Source organism: Panthera pardus, unplaced genomic scaffold (genome assembly GCF_024362965.1).
Source record: "Panthera pardus isolate Hobbes unplaced genomic scaffold, ASM2436296v1 HiC_scaffold_13, whole genome shotgun sequence".
NCBI classification, from domain to species: Eukaryota; Metazoa; Chordata; class Mammalia; order Carnivora; family Felidae; genus Panthera; species Panthera pardus.
The window spans coordinates 37,702,398-37,721,655 of record NW_026526688.1 but is presented as its reverse complement, the minus strand read 5'-3'; positions in this window follow the sequence as shown (position 1 = coordinate 37,721,655).

Sequence of the window (19,258 nt, the reverse complement as noted above, 5' to 3'; positions counted from 1 at the left end):
GTTTTTGTTGAATCTAATGGGAGTTCTCTGTGCTTCCTGGATTTTGATGTCTGTATTTTTCCTCAGATTAAGAAAGTTTTCTGTTATGATTTGCTCACAGAAATCTTCTACCCCCTTTTAACTCTCTTCATCTTCTGGGACCCCTATAATTCTGATGTTATTTTTTTAAATGAGTCATTGAGTTCTCTAATTCTTATATCATGCTCTTTTGCCTTAGTTTCCCTCTTTTTTTTCCTGCTTCATTATTCTCTGTAAGTTTTTCTTCTATATCACTGATTAATTGCTCTGCTTCATCCACCCTTAGTGCCACAGCATCCATTCGAGATTGCATCTCAGTTATACTATTTTTAATTTCTTTGTGACTAGATTTTCTTTTTTTATCTCCACAGAAAGGGATTCTTTGCTTTTTTCAACTCCAGTTAGTATTCTTATTATCTTGAGTCTAAATTCTGGTTCAGGCATCTTGCTTATATCTATGTTGATTAAGTCCCTGGCTGTCATTTCTTCCTGTTCTTTTTTGGCGGTGAATTCCTTCATTTTGTCATTTTAGAGGAAGAAAAGAATTAATGAAATAAAAAATTAAATATAAAAAATTAAAAACAACACACAAAAAATCATATAAAGGAAGCAAGATCCTAGGTGTGTTTTGGTCTGGTTGTTGAAGGGCGCTTGATAGAATACAGAAAAAAGGGTAAGAAAAGAAAAGAAAGAAAAAGGGAAAAATATAAGAAAATTTTTAAAAATTTTAAAAAATGTGTAGAGTAAAATAGACTAAATGAAATGGAGAAAGTAAAATAGACTAAGAATTTACAAAAATAATAAAAAAACATACTAGAAAAAATTAAAGAAAAATCTTTTTTATAAAAACAGAAAATAAATATAATTTTTTTCTCTTTCTGTATCCAAGAATAAGAAAAGAAGAGAAAAATGAATAAATGGACCAGTGAACAGAGTGAAATCTGAATGAAATTACATCCAGTTTTCGCTTGAAATCAAACTATGAAACACTTTATAGTCCATAAATTAAGCAGGCAGAGAAACTTGTCATAGTCCTCTAAGGCTTGGTTGGTGCAGTTAGGGGTTGGTGTAACATTTCCGTTTTCCACTAGGTGGCGCTGCTTAGCTTACTAGGGTGGATCAGTGTGGCACGGGATAGTGTATATGTGCATGCATGGGAGATGTGAAAAGGGTGTCACCCAGCTTCCCAGTCTCTAGCATCAGAACTCTGTGCTCTCACCAATTGGCAATCAAGCATCCCTCCTTTGTCTCCAGCTTCCATCCACTTTCCACTTCTACATTGTCCACGAGCAAGCTATAAGCCTTCCAAGTGGCACCTCCCTCCTGAATTTTATCTCAGTGGGGCTGTGTTTCCAAACCCCTTACTTCTGAGGGCCCTATGGCTTGAACCTGCTTCTACCCTCTGGGTTAGAGTCTTGCCAAGCAATGGCCAGGTGCTGGCCCTTGCATGGGAATGCTCACATGACCATGCAGCTACAGAGGCCAAGACACTGTAGCCGGGTATCAGCCTGCCCCAGAAAAATTTTGCACGGTTGTATAGCAGCAGTGGTTTGGAGACTATGGTAGATCACAACACACATCTGGCACTGCACCCTAGTGTCCTTGTTCCAACACCAGCAAACTTGGTTGCAATCTGGGGTCCTCTGGGACCTTTGCCTGTGGGTAGGCTGCACAGCCTGTACCAAATATCCTCCAGGCAGGTGAGCCATCTCTCCCCATGTGGCCCAAGTACCCTTTGTACCTCACTGTCTACTCCTGGGGATTCGCCCTTTCTCTTTCCACCAGAGCACTCCTAGGTATCGAACTATGGAGTTTCTGACTCTGTGCTCCCCTGTTTATAGAGTCTTAATGCTATAGAAAACCCTCTCCTTTATCCTTTCTCCCTTTCTTGCTCAGTTCCTTGTGAGTGTTTCCACTCTTGCTTTCTCTTTAGTTGTTTTTTGGGTAATGCTTCTCCTGTACTCTCCCTCCTGTCTCCATCCTCTTCACAAACAAAAACAGCTCCCTACCCTCCATGGCTTCTCTCTCCCCCATATCACTTCTCCATGCTATGTATCTGCCAAGTTCTGTGGCTCAAGTTATGCAGATTGTTGTGTTAGTCCTCAGATCAATTTTCTAGGTATGAAAAATGGTTTGGTGCTGATCTAGAGAGAAGCAGAGAACTTCCATGCTGCTCTGCCATCTTAGCCCCTCCCCTAAAATACTTTTTGATGGCAAGGTTTTAAAATGTTGAAAATAGGGGCACCTGGGTGGCTCATTTGGTTAAGTGTCCGACTTTGGCTCAGGTCATGATTTCACAGTTCATGAGTTCAAGCCCTGCATTGGGCTCTGTGCTGAAAGCTCGAAGCCTGGAGTCTGCTTTGGATTCTGTGTCTCCCTCTCTCTCTGTTCCTTCCCAACTCGCACTCCATGTCTCTCTTTCTAAAAAATAAAGATTATTTTTTTAATGTGGATAATATATGGTTAAATAATTATGGCATGCAATATAATTAAAAGATATATTTTTTAATTGAATAATATAGTTCATCCACATTTAGAAAAAAAAGGAATCGTGTCCAATAAACCAGCATAGTAGTTGGGTAGCAGGTGATTTTCCATCTGTGTGCTTTTCTGTTTTTGACAATGTGCATGTATATCAGTTAGGAATACTCTTGGCTCCTCTTGGATGCCTATATCAGCAGGAATGCTCTATAGAAATGTGATTTCAGTGGTTTACTCAAATAGGTTCCCCTTTATTTACTAGAAGTTTGAAAATGGATGGCTTTTAATCCTGGTTCAGCATCTTGACAATGTCAGGGAGGACCAGCATCTTTAATGTTCTTATGGCTGTTTCCTCACATTTATTACCTAAGCTACAAGACGGCTATTGAAGTTCTAGTAGTAAGCATTCCAGGCAGAAAAAAGAAGGGGAAAGAGGGAACACAATAGACCACCATTTCAGTCTTGTTGGCCAAAATTGAAAAGTGTACCCTCTGCCCCTCTTCAGCTCCAAAGGGTACTGAGAAACTGAGTATCTTAGCTTTTACAGCCTCATAACTACAGGCAGAAAGGAAGAAACATCTAGGAATGCTTGATTGAGCCAACCTCTGGTGTCTGTATTATTTTGCATATAATATGTGTGCCTGCAAGTGATATGTACTACTTTGATAATTAGATTAAATTTTAAAAAGAGGTTAGTAAAAACCATTTACTCATCTAAAATTAGAGGCCAAATATTATAGAGTATAGAATTTGATGACATCATTTCAATGGGTTGTTTTGTTTATAATATTTGTTATGTGAATAACATTGTGCAAAATACTGTGGAGGAAAAAGGAACTTCTGACATGATTAGCCATTAAAAGATTTATCTAGTCTAGAAGACATGTCCTATATTAAACACATTGTATAGTATAGACTACAACAGGAAAGAAATGTCAAAGCCAATGGTAGAAGTAAGTATTGCCCTGAAATGTCAGCAAGGAACTAAGTATGGACACAGAAGCTTCCTGGAGGACATAGTACCTGAGCTGGGTTTTACAGGATGTGAGAATTCAAAAGAATTCCTTCAACTCAGCAATAGCCATGAGGAAGCCACAGAGATGGCAATGCAAATGTCATGTGTGGGTCAGTGTGGAGGTTGGGTGAACTTGAACAGTTAGGGATTGTTACAGTGAACCTGTAAAAGTGTGCAAACAAATATTAAAATATTTTCTTTCCAAGGTTAAGGGAAGTCCACATATCCCTCCAGGGAGCTTTTACCTCATTCCTGTGACATCTGCCTTGTTGACTCAGTGTGTCTGCAGGCCTGTTCCTATTGTTTACAAGGAGCCTGAAATACCAAGAGCCTATTCCTGCCATGAGACACCTGCCTATACTTTCTGTCCTGTCAGAGACTGCCCAACATAGACATTAGCCTCCTGTGCTCACAAACCTGCTTTGCCAAATCTGCCATTAGTTTTCTACCACTACCTGACCAAGACTTTGTGAAGCCATGAAGGTGAGAGCCTTTGGCATTTGTGCTTTGTGCCATGTCACTGGGATTCTTTATAAGACACCTGAAGAAGGTGTTTTTTGGCATCCTAGAAATAAGAGGTGAATGACAGGTATAGTATTGACCCAGGAAGGTGGTCAATATTATAGGGATGGGGACTGTCTTAAATATGTCTGTCCTGCAAGACCTTCCTATGCACATTTCTTTTTTTTTCTTTTTTTAAAAAAATACAACTTATTGTTAAACTGGTTTACATGCAACACCTACTGCTCATCCCAACAAGTGCCCTCCTCAATGCCTATCACCCACTTTCCCCTCTCCCCCAACCCTCATCAACCCTCAGTTTGCTCTCCATATTTGAGAGTGTCATATGGTTTTCCTCCCTCCCTCTCTGTTTGTAACTTTTTTTTCTCCTTCCCTTGCTCCATAGTCTTCTGTTAAGTTTCTCAAGGTCCACATTTGAGTGAAAACATATGGTATCCGTCTTTCTCTGACTGACTTAATTCAATTAGCATAATACCCTTCAGTGCCAACCACATTGCTGCAAATGGCAGGATTTCATTCTTTCTCATTGCCAAGTAGTATTCCATTGTATATATAAACTGCATCTTCTTTATCCATTTATCAGTTGATGGACATTTAGGCTCTTTCTATAATATGGCTATTATTAAAAGTGCTGCTATAAACATTGGGGTACATATGCCCCTATGCATCAGCACTCCTGTATCCTTTGGGTAAATTCCTAGCCATGCTATTGCTGGGTCACAGGGTAGTTCTATTTCAAAATTTTTGAGGAATCTCCACACTGTTTTCCAGAGTGGCTGTACCAGTTTGCATTCCCACTAACAGCCTATGCACATTTCATGATGATGCTTCTCTCCATAATACTCCCTGGACCAATATTGACTTCAAATTGCTCACAGCCTGGTGAGAAGGAAGACCCATAAGTAGATATTGCAACAAAAAATAGGGCTGCAGCAGAGTTAAATCAGGGAACCAAGGGTCTTGATGATTCAAGAGAGGTTCCCTAGAGGAGGTAATGTCTGAGATCAGGATCAGGCTGTTGTGAGGAGTAAATGTTGAAAATCAGAGCAGTGATAAAATATAAGAAATGGTTATTACCATGCCAGAGACATGGGTCGTTGATCATTTTGCTCCCTGTTATTTGTCCTACTTTGCATCTAACCTTTTTACTAGTTTCTTCTTTTACACAGAGATAAGTGGAAAGAATTTGAGATATGGAGTCAGGAGACCTGGATTATTATCCTAACTACTAGCAATTTATGTGACCTGGGACATTTGCTCCATCTCTCTGAATCACCATTGCCTCCACTGTGGTATGAGAGATAGGTGTACCTTTGCCATTGGATACCTTTCTTCATTTGGGGAATCCCCACATAAAGACTTTTGGCCAGAACCAGAGCTCACATCTCACTAAAGAATGTGAAGATATGCTTGCTTGCTTTCCTCTTTTACACCAGGGTAGAGACTGATGACCTAGGCTCTCCCAATCAGATATTTACTGGCCAGAGTCTGAATCAAAAGGAAGCAAGGACAGTGGAGGACCCTCCTGGTGGTGGCAGCTCTATAAACAGGCAACAGCAACCACAGTTCGAGCTTCAAAGTCCAGTGTCCATGAGAGTGGCAACTGTTTTCTCACCTGACCATAATGTTGTGATTTACTCCTGGAAGCACAGCTCTAGGCCAGGTTCCTCCTTTTAACACATTCCTTTCCTGACCAATGAAGCCGTGTCAGTCTCAGTTGCTTGCAGCTAAGTACCGTAATTGATACCACAGTTTAGACCAGATGCTCTCCAAGGTTCCTTCCGGCTCAATGTTCTGTGAGTCTAGAATTTGTCTTCAGACTGGCTAGCCCAGTGCTGGACCTTTAATTAATGTTTATTGACTAAGTGACAAAATGAACAAAGGATCTCTGCCTTAGACTTTCTTTCCCATGCTTTTCATTATCTCACTCAGTGATCTAAAGGATACCAACAAGGGGGTAGCAGAGCCACATCAGCAAAAAGGAGAAATGCAGTTTCATAATGCCCTATAATTTTATTTATTTTTTGACTAATTGGTCAACACAGAAGCACTCCTTCCCTGCACGGTGTTCATCCCAGGAAGATACCAGAAGATGTGGAGGGCATGTTGTTCCCAAAGAACTACAGTCAGATTACGGAGATAAGATTATTATATTTTATTTATTTTTATTAAAAAAATTATTTTAGAGAGAAGAGAGCATGAACAGGGAAAAAGGGAAGAAGAAGAAGAAGAAGAAGAAGAAGAAGAGAGAGAGAGAGAATCTTAAGCAGACTATACACTGTGCATGAAGTCTGACACGGGGCTTGATCCCATGACCCTGGAATCATGACCTGAGCCAAAATCAAGAGTCAGATGCTCAACTGACTGAGCCATCCAGGCACCCCAAGATTATCACATGTTAAATTTTTAGTGTTAAACATCGTGGAAGACATAAGGCCTTAGAGGATGGAGAAATCAGTGAGCAGATAAAGGGGAAAAAAAGGTCAGAGTATAATTTGAAAGTTTGAGTAGGATTTATATAAGCAGAAGGGAGCTCATATTTGATGGTGAACACAGAGCCAGCTGGTGCCCAGAGGCAAGAATTAGTCAGAAAAGTATGTGGTGAGGCAGAGGGTTCACACTGAGGAGTGGCAGGAATAAAAGTAAAGCCTTGCTTTCAAGGGCTTTGATCATTCCATGACTATGGGAAGAGCATATTCTACATTTTACTTATGGGTTCAGAAAACAAACGAAGAACATGACGAACAAAAGAAAGAAAATCCCTAGGCCCAGTTCAAAAGGAAATCATTATTCAGAGATGAAGAGAGAAGAATTTACTTTGATTCTATAAGTATTTTGAGTGCCTCTCAGGCACTGTTTTGGTCACAGAAATACAGCAACAAACAAAACTTAGTCTGTTCTAACAGAACTTGTGTTTTATCAGGATCAAATAGATCACACACACACACACACACACACACACACGCACATGCACACACACACACACAGCCATCAGGTAACAGTGAGTATCTGGAGAAAAAGAAGCAGTGGTGATATGTTCACACGAGAGTGCTGCTAGGGGAGGGTGCATGTTCATGGGGAGTTCAGGTCACATTTCTGATAAGGTGATGTGTGAGCAGAAAACCAAAAGGAAGATGTGGTTATTTGGATATCTGAGGGGACGACTATTCTAGACAGAGGGAATGGCAAATGCAAAGGCTCTAGGCATGCTTGATGTGTTCAAAGAATGACAATGAGCCAGGAGAGAGTGGTAGGGGAGAAAGTCAGAGAAGTAGTGGGGGGGCTAGATCCTGATGGGCTCTGGAAAACCCCTGAGGAAAATACCCACCTGCCATGCCAGAGTAAGCATTTTTGACTACAATCCATCCTCATCCCCCGACCCCAACAGTTTGGGTGTTCTCATTAGTGAACTGCACCTGGAGCTGTCAAAGCTCACAAGGGGATGATGGAATGAAGAGATTGTCCTTGGCTCCTTTTATTTCCATTGGTTTTTCTCAGGCAAGCCCCACTTCTGCTTGCTTACTGGTCAGCTAATCTCATACCATTAAGCATGAAGCTGGCTTGGACTTAAGCTGTCTCTGAGCCTATACTCGATTTGACATGAAAAGGGTCCACAAGTGACTATAGAACCAACAACTGGTAAAGGTTTCTCCACGAATTATTGCTTTGAACATCTATTTGAGCGATGTCAGCAATCTCCACTTGCACATAGGTTTGCCCTGGTCCTATGTCACAGCCACTCCATGCCTCCCCATTCACTCAGCCATAACTATTAGCAGTAGCCTTCACTCCACAATACTGCACAGCTGTAGCTTCTCCAAATATCACTTTAGGCACAGCTCTGAGCTTCTTTCCTTCCTCTCACTAAGTATTCCCACCAGGGGCTTGGTTCCCTACCTGCCCAAGAGTTCATGGGAACCTTGATGCAACCACAATTTTCTCAGCAATGAATACTATGAGGATCCACTCTTTTTTAGCATCTTTTGATTATCTTTCATGTCCTCACTGGACCTTTCCCTTTGCAATGCTACCATACCCACAGAACAGAGGAAACAGACTGTGGTTGTTACTAGGTGAACTGAAAGTGTGTATGTGTGGGAGGAGGGTGGGCTTTGGGTATTTTACTAGACCAGAACAGGGTGAATTGCATAGAAATGTAAAGGGAATGTTTTGTGGCAATCAAGGATTTCTCTCTTGAGGGCCTGGCTAATCTCAATCAGACAGGAATGCCAGGCTGCCTCTCAGAAACCCTGTATCAACTGAGCTTCAAGTGGTAGCTCACAGGAGGGGCTGAAGATGTCCTTTTAAGGAGAGGGCTCATAGGGGCATAAGGGATGGCTGAGACTGAGGTGCTGGCGCTCTTCATCATTCTCCCTCACCAGGGCTCTGCAGTCTCTCAACAACTCTTGAGCCCCTTCGCCCTTAGACACCCTGTAACTCTTACCTGACAATCAGTGCAGTGGAATGCTTAGGCATATGGGCCCTGAGCCAGATGGTCTGGATTTGATCTGACTCTGTAGATTACTCATGTGAGACCTTGGGCAAGTGACTTAATATGACTATGCCTCAGGTTCATTATCTACAAAGTGGAGATAGTGATAGACCCTGCTTATAAGGTTTATATGTGTAAATAGAGATGAAACTCTTAGAGTCATTAATGCAAGAAAAGCATCTAGTACTTCTTATTGATATAAATATTCTACCTCAAGGTCTGGTGGAGTGTCCCAGGTTTGTGCCCATCTCTGGCCAAAGTCCATCCAGCATGAATTACGCTTGGCAGATGTAGGTACTCTCGCCTCCTTAGTGAATGAAGAAATAAATGAATGAACATAGAAAGCCTCAGGTATTCAGGCATGTGGCTAAATTCTCCTTTGTATCCATCTTCTTGGAGCTATACTTTCATTTTGCCTACATATAGAAGAACCCATAACAGGAGCACCAGAGTGAAGAAGGAAATGGTCTTTTTGCAAACTGAGACCCTTCAATCAATCCATATATTTGGCTTTGCACTAGACCACCATGAAGGAAATTTAAAAATAAATAAGATATGATTTCTGCTCTCTAGGAACTTTTAATCTTATAAAAAGACAAGATGAAAGAAAATGAGAAGCTGAATCACAGTGAGAGTTTAGAGAATATTGAGGAGTATTAGAGTATTCTGTGGACAGCTCTTCACTGCAGAAATGGGAATTATGGATGGGGCACGTTTGAACAGGTGGGAGGGAGAACATTTCAGGGGGAGGACAGGCACCAATGTAAGAATGAGCATATTATATTTATCCATGAGGAGACCCAAAGGAAAAAATATTACCTCCTGAGGATAATACCAGTCTAAAGGATTATATATCATTTACATTCATGTACAGGCCTCCTTTTAGTTTGGGGTAGCTCAGATGTCTGGATAGGGTAATAGAGAATTCTTAGCAACCTCATATCACTAAGTATACTATGAAGGACAGGTTCAAGGAATAGCTGTCAAGGCAGTATTTTTAAAACAGATACACTGTTGATGAAGATGCTGAAATTGGTTTTTTTGTACATATTTTACTTATGGAATAAGGAGATCAAAGGGGTAAAGCTATACATTGAGGCTGCAGAGCTGGTGAATGTCAGAAGTGAAGTTTGAACCCAACTGCTCTGTTCATGTGTTTTTCCCACAACACCACACTGCCTTACACACCCCAGGACTTGCTGCAGGAGGAGGAAAAGGCCTGTAGGGGTGCTCCCTCTGCACTCAGATGGGGACCCCATGAATAGCCATCTCCAGGACTGTCTCCCACACAAGTCTTTTATGTATCCTTCTCCTCTATGCAACAGAATGTTTATACACAGGGAGCCCAAGGCATGGGACTCATGGTGAGGGAGGCTTGCAGTAAGAGAGAACAGAAGATGATGGGGGAGAGTGCTGGTGAGTCAGGAGAGAGTCAGGAGAGATGGCTTCTTGTCCTGGTACTGTCATGAGCTAGCAGTGACTATGCCATACCCATTTCTGAGCTTCATTTTCTCATCTGTAAAATAAAAGGCTTGGACTAAAGGAACTATATGATCTACTGTTTTACTCTGAAAATTTTATAAAAGGTGCAGTTATGTCCCTAAAATTACAGGCTTCCTTTTCTTTGTTCCACGTTCTCAATATTAGCTGATAACCCTTTTGTTCAAGGTGGGACTGGAGGCTTATTCCTTGTTTCTGTTCCTTACCCTTCCTTTTCATCTCTCCTGTGTCAGCTGCCTGAATTATCTGGATACCAGGAGATGTAGAATCGGTAGCCAAAAGCTTCTTTCTTGCCCTGAAGCAATCGAATCTCCCCAGGGTGGGGGGTTGCAGGAAATCAGATTGGCTTGGCACTTGCTCTCTGGTTCAGGCTGGTGGGGGAAGGCAGGAGAACTGCTGGTTATATTTGGTGTCAAGGGCTGTTGGGGAGGAGTTGGGGACTTGGCAGATTTCCTCACAGCTTGGAGGGCTCTGGACATTTGGTGCATTGCCTGCCCAATTCCTGGAGCTCGGGCACAGATGGCTCCTGTCAGCTCTTGAATGAGGGTGGGTTCTCACTCTGGTAATTCTAGGGGGAGGAGTCCCAGAGGCCTCAACCCAGCTGGCCATCTCCTGCCCAAAAACTGTTTAGTGCAGGAGGGAGAGGGAGAAAGACCAGATGGGCCACAGCCTTTGGGCCTGATGGTGCAAACTATGTCCCACCCTCAGTAATATTGGATAGGGGAAGAGAAACACCTCTTTATTAGGCAGCTGCTTGTTTGGCAATTAACCTGAGGGGCCTGGAAGGCACTCAAGATTAACCCGAGTATGGCAGCCAGCTCTGCTGTTGAGACCTTTGTGGGGTGGGGGTGTAGGTGGGGCAGAATTTTTTGAGACAGGCTGGCTTGGGATACTGGATCCCTGGATGCCACAGGTAGAGTTTCAGCTATAGGTGAAGCCATTTGGGAGGGATGTCCTAGAGGGGAAGACAAAGCCAGAGAGAAGGAAGGAAGCACTTCTTCAGACTGTGAGATCTGGCCCAAGCCTTCAGGAAAATATACCATAGCAAATGGTCCAAGGGAAACCTCTAAGATCTGAGCTGGCCAGAATGCCCTTTGCAGCTGCTCTTCTTCTGAGGCTGTTCCCATGAACCTTTGCTCCCTGAGACAGTCATTCCCTCTTCCCAAAAGCTGTCCCTATGTCTCCTGAAGCCTCTTAGGGCAGGAAAAGGAGAGCAGAATAGTCCCTATTACCAACAGGGTTGTCATTTCAACCTGGTGTGATGCCCAAGAAGACAAATGGGTTGGAGAATGAGGCCATGTGGGCAGTGAATACAGGGCATATGGGCATTCTACCCACACTACCGAAATAGGATACCTGTGCTGAACCAGCCAGGGAGTTACCATTGCCATGGTTGTAAAGGAGATGGCAGGGTAAGAGGGAGGGTGAGTGGGGAGGGGTATGTTATAGGAGAGAGAACAGATCATCCTAGGTTTGGAGTCTTGCTTTCACACTCATGAGCTGGGCTACCTCCAGCAAGCTGCTTAAATCTCTCTGAGCCTCAGTTTTTGAGGCTACCTGGGGTTGATTTAAACATTAAGTGAGTTAATATAGTAAATGTGATATGTGAACTGTCAGCTACTAGAAAATGGTTTTTTGTTGTTGTTGTGTTATTTATTGTTATGAAAAGAAGAGATGGTCAGATTAAGTTTGGGCCTGAATGTGATGGCTAGGAGGACATTAGACAGCACGGACTGTGCTGGGGGTAGAATTCTAGCTTGTAATAGATAGGAAAAAAAAAGAAAAGAAAGAAAGAAAAGAAAGCAAAAGGCATCTTCCAACTACCAGATCTTTCTGTTGGTTCAACAAGCAGAAGAGATTATGAGATGGCAAATAGTGTCCTTAGCCAGTCTGAACCCTTGGGGACTTCAAGGTGAATTATTTCAAGGGATTTTCTACTTCATAGCACAGTGGATATTTTAGTCAGAGTGAATGGGTAATGTTTCCCTGTGAAATTGTTTTTCAAACGTGTACATATGTTTGTGATTGTTAAAATATGAAATAATTGGGTGGCTCAGTCAGTTAAGTGTCTGACTTCAGCTCAGGTCATGATCTCATGGTTTGTGAGTTTGAGCCCTGTGTCGGTCTCTGTGCTGACAGCTCAGAGCCTGGAGCCTGCTTCAGATTCTGTGTCTCCTTCTCTCTCTGCCCCTCTCCCACTCATGCTCTGTCCCTCAAAAATGAATAAATGTTAAAAAAAAATTAAGAAATGAATTAATTGTAAAGCATCATGGAATTCACATTGGGTTTTGGTCTGATGAGTTTTCTTAAACAAGAGAAACTATTTGGTGGGGATCCTGGGTGATTTGATAATACTAAAAGATGGGTGGGGACCTCTATTGGAGGGTAGGGTTTCTTCACAGATACAAGAAACAATGCATCTGAGGAAACAGGGGCTAAGGAACCAGTGCCTGGGTTTGGGTGTGAGGGTGGAGGCCAGCTGGTGGGGCCCTGGAGAGTCATGTAAAGCTGCATCCTGGAAAGAGTCTGGGCTCCTCTGGAGGAAGCCAGGGCTGGCTTCAAATTCTAGTTTTGCCCCTTGTATCAGCCTTGGGTAGTAAACATATGCCTGTAATCTTCAGTCTTCCTAGAGTTCATAAGGATCAAATGAAATATTGTCTAAAAGCCATAGTAAGTCCTTGAAAATGAGTTGAATAATGAAAACATGACATCTTCTCTTTGCCAGAATATCTTACTTCTTATATTTCCTCTAGTGTACCTTTCTTGGATAAGGAACTCAGAGAAGCAGGCATAAACTCATAGGATTTAATTAAGAGGAAAAATAACATATGATGTTTATTTTCTTTCTAGAAGCAGGACAGGGGAGCAGTCCCATTTATGCAGCCCTTGCTTTTCCTTCATTGAAGGAGGGCACTGCATGACCATCAACAGCTTTTATACCTCCATCTCGGTGGTTTGGTTGACAGTGCTGGTCCGGGGTGTTTGAGGCCTCGATTAAACATTCCTCCACCATCAAGAGCCTATGATGCTGCCAGTGGTCAACAATTATCAAGAGGGTCCATTCCCTGAGGTGTGGGAATGTCATTCTTCTGTGGTACAGAGTAGGTGCTCATAACATGTGGCTGAGTGAATGATCAAATTAATGAAAGGTTCAATCCATGCCTTGTCCTGACTGCATCCTAAGGCCTTTGAAGTGATGTGTACCTCATTCTCCTGCCTGCATGGTCATAAGCCAGTTTTGGATCACAAGCAGTTCCCAGTTTCCCTCTCTGAGATAGTCAGGCAACAGATGCAGAGTGTTTGGGAGAAGCACTTTTCATTGTGTGGTCTGATCCTCAAACCTGCATCTCAAATTTGTTCCATGATGGTGGAAGAGGCCACAGCTTTTTTTTTTTCTGAGGCAACCTGTAGTGTGACAGGGCCTGCCAAAATCACAGACATCAAGTCTGCCTTTTCCCATCCCCTTTCTATACTCCTTTCCAACCAGGCTGAGTTTAATTAAAAAAAAAAAAAAAAAAGAATGATGTTAAACCAATGCATATCACTAACACTAAGGTGCTAATGACTTGGATTAGGCCTCCTGGGGAACATTTGCATTTTAATAGAGTGTGCTCCAGACCATTAATGTGCTACTATAGAGAAGTTTTTGAACAAGGAGTCTAAGGTTTGTATTTAGTCCCTATGTCACAATTAGCCCTTTAATCTTGGGTAAGGGATCTCTCCCTCTTCCTCTCTCAGTCTCTAAATTAAAAAAAAAAAAGTTGGACTAGATAAACAGCTCATATAACAGAGTGAGGATTTTCCCATGTATTCTTTTTTTTTAAGTTTATTTCTTTTTTAGAGAGAGAGCGCACGCATAAGTGGGGGAAGGGCAGAGCGAGAGGGTGACAGAATCTGAAGCAGGCTCCAGGCTCTGTCTGAGCTGTCAGCACAGAGCCGACTTGGGGGCTCAAACCCACAAACAGCAAGATCATGACCTGAGCCAAAGTCAGACGCTTAACTGACTGAGTTACCCAGAGTCTCCTCCCATGTATTCTTTATAATTTTGAGAGGGATACATTTAATGGAACTATTTTTCAGATGAGAAAACAGAGGTCCAGAGAAGTTAAGTGCCTTGCCTGAGGTCTGTAACCATTAGGCAGCAAGAGCCAGTATCAAACACAGGCAATGTGACTCTGGCATCTACCCCACCTGCCTCCTACTATTCCACCTCTCCCTCTCACATCCAAACTGTAAACAATCCCTTGCAGTCATGAGGAAAAAACTGAGGGTAGATGAGGACTGAAGGAAAGTTTGCCTAAAGTCTGTCAAGTGCATCATCTCCTCCCTTTCTATATCTCCTCTTCCCAGCCCAGTTTGCAAATGGTGTAGGGTGTTTTGCTAGACATAGCTGTGGTGTTTACAGCTTCATAAGAGGCAATTTCTCAGCCCCTTAACCATCCCTTGAGTTCCTCTTTGAAGTATTGGGTAATATCATACACACATGTTCAGATCTATATATTTGACAGCAATGGTATCTCGTTTACAGATAATAGTGAGTTTCATGACAACAAAGTCCTTCCCCCAATCCTGTGTGTTAAAACTAAACAACAAACAATCTGAAATAACAAACAGAAGTAATCAAAATATAATTAGACCCTAGGTGTGCTAATGGGTATGTAATGAAGGATATGAAGTTGAGAAGTGTGTCCAGCAGAGGAGAAGTGTGCCCAGAGAAGTGTGGCTAGCATCCTGGGGACCCAGGATGGAAACGTGCACTCAGGGGCTATGATGCTTGGAGGTGTGGGTGGGGGCTTTGGAGATTCATGCACATGGCAGGGCTGGTGGGGAAGGGGAACAAACAGAGAGGGAAAGTCAGTTTCCTGGAAGATCTGTGGCCAGCTACTTGGGAACTTGTTTTGATGGAGTTCAGGAGGTAGAATGAGCACAGATTTAAACTCAGAAGCTGGTGGTGACCCGGAGACAGACACAAAAAAGCCCCATAGTCTGAAGACCTAAAAGAGAAAATACAGTTAAACCAGAAGGAAAAGGAAAAGGAGTATGAAAGCCATCTCCCTCAAATAAGACAAAAGCGCTGACAGTTATAGATCCTTCCAGGGTACAGGCAGTGTTCTAATTGCCGATACCACCAAAGCCTTGTCGCTGGGTAGTTATAATCCCTACCTTAGATGAGGACACAGCACACAGGTTATGAAGCTTGCTCTTGCGCAAGGCTGCAACCTGCATTTGAACTAGAAGGGCTGATTTAGGTGGCTGTGCTCCTGCCCTCTCCTGGGCCCTGAGCAGCTGGTTGACAATGTTTCACAGAAAATGACAGTGGACATTAGACAGGAGGCTCTGGAGAGGCATGGCCAGTGTCCCAGGCAGGGTCTTGGAGGAAGTCCTGCCCTCCTTATAGGGAAGTGGGGGATGCTGTCCTTCATGAAGGGGGCCTCTGAGCCAGACTTCACTGTGGTCCTCTGGGCCTCCTTTTGTCAAACTACTTAAAGATGAGGAAATTCTGATGGACTACATAGATGGACAATTTGGTTTCACCCAGCTTTAAAGATAGTTGCCATGAATTTCCTTCAGTTCAGATACCTGAGTCCAGCCTCCAGGAACTTGAGTCTGGGTCATGTTGTCCTTAGTTGAATCTTGGAGGAAAGGGCACTACTATGCATGGGGTGGGACAGGGACCTGGGGGTCCACATGCTCTGTGTATGGACTTTCATCCACTCCTCTTGTTTTCACTATCTCCTCTCACCCCTGCTTCCTGGAACCTCTCAAGAATCTATAGGCAAATTGTCTCTCACCTTCTTGGTATTCTCTCTGTAAGCTTCAAATTGTAAGATAAATTGATTGCCCTGCTTCTAGCATCTCCTTTTAGTGGCTTTATTAACGCATAATTGACATACGATAGACCACACATATTTATAGTATACTCTTTGATAAATTTTGACAAATGTATATACCTGTGAAACTATCACAAAATTCAAAACACTGATTATGCCCATCACCTCCAAAACCTTCATGTAACTGGTAAGCTGCCCTCCTATCTCTGTCTGCACCCACTAGGCCCAAACAACCACTCATTTGTTTTCCCTGATTCTAGATTTGTTGACATTTTCTAGATTTTATGTAAATGGAATCATACAGCAAATAATTTTTTGTCAGCTTCTCACACTCAGTATATTACTTTGATAATGTAACTATTTTAATTTTGAAAACAATTTACAACTTAGAAAAGCAAATACTGTATCTATTTGACAGTTAAGAAATTTTACATCTCCTGCACAATTCTGTCTGCATCAGATGGACAGTCCTCAGTCTTTTCCATGATTGCTACTGGCTGAAAACAGCATATTGCTTTGAGATTCACCTATGTACTTGCATATATTGATAATTCACACCATTTTCTTGTTGAGGGGTATACAGTGCATGGAGGTACTGCCTACTCAAGGCATCCAGGCCCCAATCCAACCATGTCTAGAAACAGACACTAATGCATATCTACCGTGCCCTGACATGCTCATTTAAAAAAAATTTTATTTGACAAACTATAAACATAAATGCATTGTTTTACATGATTTTAAAATATTTAAATACCTTAAATGGTGTTGTTTTCTTATTATTAATAATAAATTATACTGACCAGTTTCCTTCATTATTTTTTCAAAGCCTGAATGTTTTGTTTGCCTGATTGACATGGTTTCTTGCTGGAGGCAAAACATCACTAGACTATGCTTCCCTCCTGTTGTCACCCCAGATTTTCCCCATTTCCAGGCTGATTATACAAACAATAAGGTGTTGTCTTAAATAAATTATTAAATAATTTAATTTTAGAGCAATTTTAGGTTCACAGCAAAACTAAGAGGAAGTTACAGAGTTTCTATACATCCCTTGCCCTTACACTTGTGTAGTCTCCCCCATTAATCTGCATCCTCCACCAGAATGTTGCATTCATTAACAATTGATAAACGAATGTTGACACATCATAATCACTGAAAGTCCATAGTTTACATTAGGGTTCACTCTTTGTATTGTACATTCTATAGGTTTAGACAGATGTATAATGACATGTATCCATCATTATTTTGTCACACAGAGTTTTTCATTGCCTTAATAATCCTCTGTGCTCTGCCTACTCATCCATCTCTCCCCACACCCCCTGGCAATCACTCATCTTTTTATGTCTCTATAGTTTTGCCTTTTCCAGAATGTCATATAGTCAAAAACAGTATTTAGCCTTTTCAGATTGGCTTCTTTCACTAGTAATATGTATTTAGGTTTCCTCTATATGTTTTATGGCTTGATAGTTCATTTTTCAAAAATTGGTTTTCATCCTTTTTTTCACGTTTATTTATTTTTGAGACAGAGAGCACCAGCAAGGGAGGGGCAGAGAGAGAGGGCGACAGAGGATCCGAAGCAGTCTCCGCACTGACAGCAGCAAGCCCGATGTGGGGCTCAAACACATCAACCTAAGCCTAAGTCAGATGCTCAACCGACTGGGCCGCCCAGGCACCCCAATAGCTCATTTTCTTTTAGCGTTAAGTACTATTCCATTATCTGGATGTACCATACTTTATCCATTCACCTACTGAAGGATATCTTGGTTACTTTTAAGTGTTGACAATTATAAAATAAAGCTTCTATAAACATCCATATGCAGGTTTTTGTGTGGACATAACTCCTTTGGGTAAATACCAAGGAGTGCAATTGCTAGACTGTATAAGAGTATGTTTAGTTTTGTAAGAAACCACTAAACCATCTTCCAAAGTAGCTGTACCATTTTGTATTCCCACCAGCAGTGAGAGTTCTTGTTGCTCAACATCCTTGTCAACATTGGATGTCAGGTTTCCAGATTTGGGACAATGTAATAGGTGTGTAGTTGTGTCTCACTGTTGCTTAAGTTTGCATTTCCTTGAGCATATTGTCTTTTCACATGCTTATTGGCTATCTGTGTATCTTCTTTGATGAGAAGTCTGTTAAGGACTTTGGCCCATTTAAGAAATCAGGTTCTCTGTTCTTTTATTGTTGAGTTATCATGTTCATTTTTACCAGGAATTGTTTATTAGTGGGAGGAAGCCCTAGCCAATGTTTCTGATTCACTTCAGAGAAGTCAAATGTCAGAGCTAGAATGACTCTAGAGAGCAGCAAGCCCCTGATTTGAGATAATTTATGCCCCCCCTTATTTATATGTTGAAGACCTAATCCCCACTAGTACCTCAGGGTGTGACTGTATTTAGAATTTAACTAGGTAATTAAGTTAAAATGAGATTGTTAAACTGGGTCCTAATCCAATATGGCTGGTGTCTTTATAAGAAGAGGAGATTAAGACACAGACACACACAGAGGGAAGACCATATGAGGACACAAAGAGAAAACAGCCAACTATAAGCCAAGGAGAAAAGCCTCAGAAGAAACCAATCTCGCTCTTGAACTACTATCCTCCAGAACTATGAGAAAATAAATTATGTTGTTTAAGGTACCCAATCTATGGTACTTTGTTATGACAGCCCTAGCAAACAAATACAGTCCTCTACCTTCCCTTCTATTAAACAAGCATACTGAATGTTTACTATATAAGACTGGAAAGGAATATAGTAGGAGGGCAAAGATAAGATTTCTCCCTTTTAGGAATTATGGCCTAGTTGTGTCATTTTGCACATAAAGAAACTAAGGCTCAGATAGGTTAACAGACTTGCTAGAGCTAATAATATTGTTTTGTTTGGTTACCTCCTCTTCACAGGCTGACCCCATTTGTGGACTTGGAGGACCCTTTGATATATCAAAAAAGTGCCCTGAAGTAAGGCCAGGAAAATGAAAGTCTAGTTTAGACTCTGTCCTTATTAGTTGGTAGCCTCTAGTTTTAAACATTCCTTTGTGAAATAAGCATGAGAATCCCTACCAAGACTTCTCCCCTGGTGGCCATGCAGACCAAAGGAGATAATGTAGGCAAAACACCAAACAGAAAACAATTATTGGGAAGCCTAAGTGGCAACCCCCTGGACCCTAACCAAGGCGCAATGCTGAGACCACAATGGCCCCCAAATCTGACCCTTGCTATCTGGTTAAGACAAAAGACTGAGGTCCCCTGAGGAAGAGGGAATTCTGCCTCCAGATTGACTTTGGGTTTGAGCTGCAGCATCAAAACTTTTGTACGTCTCTAGCCCACGGTCCTACCCCACAGATTTCAGACTTGCCAGCCCCCATAATTACATAAGCTGATTTTTAAATATAGGCATACTTCA